Genomic DNA, 9,223 nt, shown 5'->3' with positions numbered 1-9,223 from the left:
TTAATCCAAATGCTATAGCAATCATTTCCTTGACATAGAAAATAGTGGTTAACTCTGGACTTCACTCCTGCCAACCTACAGCAATCTGTAATTTCTATTCTGAATCACTGCCCTGCAGATACAGCCCTGGTTCTGTAGAAAGGACCTCAGCCCCTTGTTCCTGGTGCATTCATGGACTTTTAACTGCATTTAAGCCTCTTTTGTTTTCTGCTTCCCAAACATTTCAGATTGCTCTGTATGATTAGCTCATCTTTGTAATTTATCACTCCTATTTCCAGTATTTGCCAACATTTTTGTGTTATCTGCCAGGAGCATTAGCAGTGATTTGTCGACCACAATAAATACATCCTTAAAAAAATGTCATTACCATCTCGGTGGGGATTTTTAGAGTTTTTCTTACTTTTTTCCTCTCATCTTTGGAAAGTTCCTGATGTACTAAGCAGATAAAATAATTATATTACTGGTTGCAAGTGTTATGTTTGCCCATATGTAATAGGAGCTTGCCAATATCATGTGTTGGTTCCATGGCAACACCATAAGGGGATTAAAAGAGTTATCCGAGAGTGAAGTCAATATTATTTGTGTTAGCAAATAATCATTAGAAGCTTTAATGTTGTTCTACCACTGGCTGACTAATAGCACCAAATGTGTCTCTGAAACCCAAGTGTCACAAACAATTCTTCTGTTCTTCCAGAAGAGATGCTGTCTTTGCTCCTGTGCTTTCTCCTCAGGCTCTGTTTAGTTCCCACTCTTTTAGATGACCCCATGACGTGCTGCACTTTGGTTTGTTGTGTACACAGCACCACGTTACATCTACACAACACAGAGCACAGGCTGCAGAGTCTGCCCCTGTGCTTGCCCCACAAGCTTTGCTGATCATTTACCTTGTTCTTTTATAGAGTTTCTCTGTCCTTTCAAAATATTTTCCTTTGATTTGTGGGCCAAGTCGACATCTTGCATTAGATATCTGAGTCTGCCAATCTACTATTGATTCTAAAAGATGTGATTATGCATTAGCTGTATTATAAATGACGAAATTGCAAATATTCACCCATATGATCAGTTCCTGACTACTTAACATGGCTGTAATCATCATCCTTTAAAAAAAATTAAATCATTAATCTGCTGGGCCATCTGTGCTTACTCTGAACTATCCTCAAGCTATTTTTTGTTAGTTACATAGTTTTGAGAAATGGAATTTTACCATTTTTGGAGAAGAGAGGTTGCACTGTGGAATCCCTACACAATAATAAAAGACAGATTTGGAATTAGTTAAATAATTTTATTTTTTCTCTCTAAATTCAGTATCTGACTCATCATGACTAAGATGCTTGTACTGTTAAATACCACATGGAAAGCATTTCAAAATCTATCCAGTAATAACTACAACCGTTTTTCTGTCTAGGTGACAAAAATCACATCACATAAATTTAGTCTTTGAAAGTAAGCCATGCACCTTTTATGAAGGACTTTTATCCAAAATGCTAGAAATTTTAAAGGAAATCAATCATCTTAATTTCTTAAATTAATAGATGCAAGATTTATTCTTAAATCATGGATACTCCTTTCTAATTAAATTCAAATGTGTTTAATGCATCTCAGGAGTGTTAAGATAATAAGTAGTCCTTTTCTGGAACTTAACATCCTCGATCCCTGTCAATAATTATATTGGGTGACTAATAAAATATGATGCCAGGCATTTTTTAAATCTTTATCTTCCTCCTCTGTCTCATTAGCAAAATGAATAGGTTTGCTCCACAGGCACCGCCTAATCTGGAGAATTCAATGTTGTTCAAGGACACAGCAAATAAATTTCAGCAGGTATTCCTGCCTGCAACAGTCCTATATAAAATGCACTTTTACAGCATCTGCCAGTTGCTTATTGCTGTATAAGATTATTGCCACTGTAAAAGCCACCAAAGGCTGGAAAACCAAAAAGCTCTGTCAGCTGTCATCTCCTGATTAGGAGAACTTTATGCAGTTATCCCATCAAAGACTACATTCCTCACAGAGCTCCAGTGTCCAGTAATTGATCCACAGAAAATGTGGCACTCATCCATTCCACCCGTGGTCTATCAGAAAATGCTGACATCAAGAGAGCAAATTATTTTATAAAATAAGACAATACTTATTTTCAGAAACTGGACTCAGCTCTAGCAGGCCTTTTAACAAAAATCATGCCATTAATGTGAAATTAGCTAATTTGTTCTTGAGAGTTTAATTTCCTTTCTGAAGTAGACACTACATTACAGTAATTACACCTGCAAGTAAGAAAAAAAAATGACAGGATCCTCAGTCTCTGGGATGATATACAGTCCTCTGGCCCTCATATAAAAGCAAAAGCCATCTCTAGTCACTTGGGTGTATCTAAGTATCTGAATGGAGGACTCTAGAGATTTAATTTCACTTGAAGGTGGGAGGACAGAACAAGGAATAGGTTGTGATTCATCCAAATCTTTAAAATATTTTCATCTTTCTAATTTTAGGTCCTGTACGCCATACGTTGAACTCAAATGATACCCATCCTGCCAGTGACTGCAACTGCAGAAATTCTGCATGCTGATACTCCATCTCTGTCTATGCTACAAGGCAAAATGTGATATTTGACCACATTTGACATCTGGTGTGTTACACAGAATGCCAGAATCTTTTGAGTTGAAAAGCACCTGTAAGAATTGTCAAGCCCAACTCCCTGCTGCTTGCAGGGCTACCCTGAGTTAAACCATGTGACTAAGAGCAATGTGTAGATATTCTCAGCTCTGGCAAGATTAGTGCCAAGACCCCTTCTCTGGGAAGCCTGTTCCAGTGGCCAACCACCCTCTCAGTGGAGAATCTTTTCCTAACTGAGTCCAATCTGAACTGCCCCTGACAGCCTCATTCCATTCCACCCCTTTGAAAATCACTATCACACTGTGCCCCTTTTTTTCCCCATTTTAGTGAGTTGTAGCTCTTGGCCTGGGCAACAGGAAAGGTCAGTCTAAACAACATACAGAAAAGCGTGTGGCTGTCCCACAAAATCTCTGAATCCAAGGTTTTTCTAAAGACTACTGTGCACATACTTCATCTTACTCTGTAAGTAATCACCTATTTAAATTGTAGAGACAGTAAAAAGACAACAAAGTTTCATAGGATGTATTCATACTGTTTTATATCATGTGTGTTGATAATTCAAAACTTACTTGCTTTTACAGAAACAATATTTTTTGCATTGGTTTTAATTTGCCAGTAGGTAAACATAAATTAAAAGAGTACATGAGAAGTCACTATAAGGCACATGGGAAAACCTGAATACAAAAGGGTCACTTCATCCTGAATATTAAAAACAACAAACCATGGGAAATAACTCTGCAGTTTGTAGTCACTGGTAAAGAATGGCAGAGGATGTAGTTTTCATTGCAGTCCCATTAATGCTGCACAGCATATGACAGCTTTGCTGTTTATGCAGTCGTGTCTGCGCTGTTTCTGTAGCCTGACAAGGACACATCTCCCTACCCCACACTCTGTGCTGTCATCACTGGGGTATCCCAGTGCCAGCACTCTGGGCATGTGCTAACCTGATATCACCCCCACCTTTGAATCCTAGCCCACAGCACCCTTTGGTCCATTTGTAGTCACCTGTCCCCAAATGAGCATAATTAGAATACACTTTCAGACCTATTTGCTGTCTCATTGTGTATTTAGTAACACCTAAATATCATCAACAACATGAGAAAACAACCTGCCTCTCTCAGACAGACCTTCTACCTACTTCAACTCTGTTACCAAAGTGATATTTAGTCTGGAATGCATTCAGGCTGCTAGCAAACCTGTTAGGGAATTAATTACTGAACATTGCTCTTGTCCTAAATAACACTATGACATACATTTGGATTTTTGGTTGTAGTGACAGAGATGGCACACCAGTGAGCTCATCATCTTTCCAGGTTCTCTTCACCCCACAGCCCACAGTAAAACACCACCAGCCATATTTAACAGCACCACCACGCAGCAGGATCTGCTGATGCATCCCTTCATGTCTTCTTGTTGGCCCTTGAGTCATGCCAGGCTTGAGGGAACATTAGCTTTCATGTCAAACAGCTCTGCAGGAAGTCTCAGATGCCTTCTTTGAGGCTTAAAGCACCTTATAGAGTATCTGAATCAAAAACTATGTCGTATATTCAAGTTCTAAAATTTTCACATAATTTAGTACTTGTGAATTAATCCTACAGCAAACACTGCCCAACTCCAAGTTCCTTACATCTAATTGATTTTTATATTACTGCGGGCTAATAATCTCCATAGAGCCTCTGAAAAACCCAAGTTAGGATTTCATTTAAGCACTTCGTAAAAATACTCAAGCAAGTACTTTTTGGGCTGCAGTGCTGATCCTGTCCAGCTCTTTTTGAATTTATTCCCACTACCCCTCAGCAGCACTGACATAGCCATATGTGGCTGGTCAGACCTGGGGAAAATAACTGAGCAAAAATAAAATAATGAATCAGAATGAATTCTCTGAGCCAGTTCATTCTGCATTCACACAACAGAAGGAGTGATGTAAACTGAGCACAGAGAGCTACTCCAGCCATCACTGCTGCAGAGAGAAATGTTTGTGAGCTACAGCGTACGTAGAAAACAGTCCCAAACATGTTTTTCTGTTTGGCCAATGCCATTCGTAGTAGTAAAAGAAAATGTGAGAAACTACATTGTCCTTTTGCTCTGTAATCACAATCCTCATAAAGGATTTATGAGTCAAGATATAACTACGGACCAATAATTTTCAGACAGTTCTTCCTGTCCTGGGCTGTGGAATAAGAAATACATATGCAGAATGCCAGCAGGACAAGTTTATTGCACTTTTTAAGAGTTTGTTCAAAGATTCACTCATGCAGTAGATTTTAAAGTCTACATTTTCAAATAACTGAATGAATTTATAGACTGTATGCATATTTACACATAGTGTGGGTCTGTGTATTTATATATCCATGTGTGATGTGTGTGCTTATTTTTATTTTAAGTTCTCCAAAATATAGTTACTCTGCTATAGTACTAAAACTAGCTTGTACAGAAGAGATCATTGGGTAGTGTCCTCTAGAGAATTTCTTTACAAGAGCCAAATTACATCATTTGTATGCTGAGTTAACTTAAAAAAAGGTATAGGTATGAGCTTTTTATTTTTTTACAAAATCATGGTCTAGTGACTTTTTTGAAAATGGTATTTTTGCCTTTGCAATGAAACAGCAGCTTCTATTGTTCTTTCATGTGAGTTTGTGTGAGTACATATATTAAAGAAAAATATAGGTGAATTACTGTTGGAGGGCCTCTTTAGCTTATCATTTTGTTATGCAGTGCCTCTTCAGCTTATCATTTTATTCTACAGTTTACATTTTATTTCCTTAAGAAAAGCACTGAAGTTTGTGCCCCAAATAAATTCTTTATTTTAAAAATGGACAAAATATTAAAATGGCTGCTTAATATAATACAAGAACTAATAAGCCGAAGTGTTATAAACTGAAAAAAATATTATAGACAAATCCTAAATATACACAAACTAAAGCATTATCTTAGTTATCTTCTCCTGTTAGATGCATCACTGCATGCTCAAAGTCATGTAGCTCAAATCAATGTCTTCACTTAAACCAGGCTCTGGTAAAAAATGGGAGTTTTGACTACATAGAAATATAATAAGAATTCCACAATGTGACCTATAGTTTTTACTGAAATAAATTAATGGAAAGCATGCAGATGCCAAGATTAAACAGAGTAATAACAAAACATTAGTAAGCACTTTTAGTGTAATTAAATTTTTGATGTATTACAATTTTTAGTGTGTAATTATTTTTGAAGGAACTGGAGAGCAATACTGGATCACACCCTATCTAGTTACTAAAGAATAAAGTGTGGTGATACTTTTAAATTCTATTGCAGAATAATGGTGTATTGTCCATCACAGATAATGATGGCAAGGTTTCTCTCATCTGATAATCACTCATAGTGATTACCTAATAAAAGGACAATCCCAGGTACTGCAAGAACCTCTGGTCAGTCCAGAATGTAAGCAAGCATTAAGATGTGCTATATAAAGCATCTTAGCTTGCAAGTGACCTTGAATCTGCTTCCTTATTGCTGGAGGTTGGGATTGTTCCATGGCTACATTCCCAGTCTGCATCAAGAGGCTGCTGATAACATCAATCTTATACATGAGTCTTTAAAACTATTTTTGATGTTGGCCTCGAACAAGTATAATAATTTCACTTAATCACCTCTGTTTCTACATAAAAACTGGAATCTAGGCTGACTTCTAATTTTTCATTCATGTGAAATCCGGCCACAGGTTTTCTGTCTGCCATCAAATATCTGGAATCACAATTAGCTAAAATATGTCAGATGCCCTGTGACTCCCAGTCATCTTTATTGTATAGAAGTTCACTTTCAGCTAAGACTAGAATAAATTCTGTTTGACTGAGAGATCACTCCTTGGGAAGAAAAATGGGAAGTGTGTTCATTCGCATATTCAAAGATGCAAATTGAATGCATCCAATTTGCGTTATTTGTCTCTTAATGAGAGTGACCTTTCCTGCTGATGGGAAAAAGCAATTGAAATTAGGCATGTGAAAGATATGGAAAAGACAAAATTCCAACTCTTTAACAAAACAGGTCAACTGCTTGATCCTGTGAGTTAAAAAATAGTCAATGCCAGATTGAACCCCAAATCTCTGTGCTGTCTCAGCTTTAGGACACCCAGATTAGGTTCAGTATCTGAATTTTGCTTTTTAGATGTATCTCTAAAAACACTTCTTATCTAGCACAACTTCCTCTTCATCATCCTGTATGAAGAACATCTAAACAGTTCTCCCACTACTAATGTGGTTCAGGTTAACACCACAACATCTTTATAATTAATTTGCATAACAAAATATGAAGCTGTAGAATTCAAAGATCAAGTGACCTGCCCAAGGCTACAAAGAGGATGTTACTACGTCAGGACTGAAACTCAGTTACGTCTGGTCTTTGATGCTGTGTAGATCAAGTTTCTTTCAATACCCAAGTTGAAACAGGAAGAAGCCACGATCAATTTACCAAGAAAAGGAACATTAAGATCACATAGCTGGTGTTGTTCTCCTTCTGTGAATGACGGGGAAGAAAACAAGTCCTGCATATGGGCAGCTCATCCACAGACAGATATCATCGTCACTACTAGTGCCATGCATTAATGTGCATTAATTATCTTCTCTACTAGGAAAAGAAAAGGGAAAAAAATCACATATGGTCAAATTGCTGATATGTTTCTTTTCCCTTCAAACTTCCTCTTTCATCTGCAGAACTCAAAACCAGGCAGAAGTGTCACCACAAAGGTAGCAGACTTCAGAACTGGAACAACTCATGTGGAGGATTCAGGACTAATTAAAGAGCTTAGAATTCAAACCAACACCTTGACATGCCTTAGAAGCAAGGGCACAGATATTTATTCTTGTTATTGTTGTTTCTTCTTCATCACAGGGCTGCAGGAGTCTCCCATCATGGATCAGGGCCCCACATTGTGAGGATTTATTTAAACTCTTAATGAAAATAACACACCTGCAGTTAAGAATTTACAACTGCAATTATATGATGAAGAATAAACCGGTCTCTTTATTTGAATTCTGTAATCATAAAATCCTAAATGATACTAACATGTGCCTCATGTTATGTGTATGTTTTCCCATGATTACTTAGAGGAATAGGATGCAGTAAGCTTAACACTGCCATTCTGGAAGTGCATCCAGACAAATGTGGGTTGTCCTAAAAACAGATTTCTTACCTTTGCCACCAGTAAACAAGGAGGAAATTTCCACTGAGGAAACAAAAATTCAAGCTGTGCAGACTCAGCCACACACACATAGAGTTGCGTAGGTTTTATTCTTAACATTAACTAGTTAATGTGCTTTGCTTTTTAGAAAATTATTCAGGAGAGCAAGGAAGACAAACCCTTTCATGACAAGGTAGTTACACAAAAAAGGGTTTTGTAATTGCTCCTATTTTCACCTGTGTTTCAAAACCTGTTACAGATTGGGCAACAGAAGGGCCAGATGTAGCTTTTGAATAATGAATTCTCCCTTAAAGCAGCACAGCAAATAACTCTGACACAGTAATTTCTGTAATCTGCTAATAGTGTAGTTTCATAACTGATTTTGAGTGATCTTGCTATGTGCTGCTACTGGAAGTTCTCTTCCCTTTCCCACAGCTAGCTACCTCTGTGTGTAGCTGAAGCACAAAATGAAGCCAGTCCAATTTAAAAACTTTTTAGTTTTATTTTGATCAGATCTTGAATTTGGTGCATTATGCCGTGACTCCTGGTGTTAACAAGGGGAAATGCATTACCTGGACAAACCCGTGGCAGACTGAGGTTGACCTAAAGTAGCTGCAAATCTGCAGGTTTGAAAGATGGCTTGAAAGGGAAGTCATCAAGTGAAGGAGTAGATTAGGGTGGTATCGAGTTTTAGCTACTGCTGGACACAACCTGTGTAAACACGGCTTAAGGTCGTGTGAGTATGGTTTTGTTTTGCTGCCATGACCTTTGCATGAGTCACCTAATGAGGCATCTGCAAGGCCACTGCCTGCAGCTAAACCAGTCATGGAAGGCAGCCTTTTCACCTGGGGCTAAGGGAGTCTAAGGCACTGATCATCTTGTCCTGATGCAGAAGCCTGAGATGAATTAGATGGTTTTTTTTTCTCTAGAAGTCATTATTTCTCTGTTCGACTATAAACAGATATCAAGGAGACTGGTTCAGCTGTAGGTGTCTGTCTAAACTGAGGGAGAAGAACTCTGTTGTCTGTCAGGCTTAGATCAGTGTGGCTATTTCAAAGTACTTTGAGAGAAGGGTCTGTAACTGGACATGTGGCAGGCACAGTCCACTGCTGCACTCTGCTTATGGTCATGTATCCCATGATCCCAGAGCTCCTGATCACGAACTGTACCTCAAATCAATACTATATTATACATAATAACATCATGCTTTATAAGAACTGGGAATAAAATATAGAATGGCAGCCAAAATGTATAAATTGATATCATTGTTTCAGTACAAGGTTGCTGACACCCTGGAGAAACCTTCAAATGCTTCATTGTATTTGGCTCAGACACACATCATAATTTGCATGTTTAGCAAAGCTCAAGAAAAATGCACTAAGACTTTTGTTAAAAGCTAGGAGCACCCCACTGAGCTGAAAAAGCTGCAGGAGGTTGATTCTGGAAACTCACACCATG

Source organism: Prinia subflava, chromosome 1, assembly GCF_021018805.1.
Source record: "Prinia subflava isolate CZ2003 ecotype Zambia chromosome 1, Cam_Psub_1.2, whole genome shotgun sequence".
In the NCBI taxonomy this organism is placed as follows: Eukaryota; Metazoa; Chordata; class Aves; order Passeriformes; family Cisticolidae; genus Prinia; species Prinia subflava.
The sequence above is the reverse complement of the archived record's forward strand: the minus strand, read 5'-3'. Positions refer to the sequence as shown.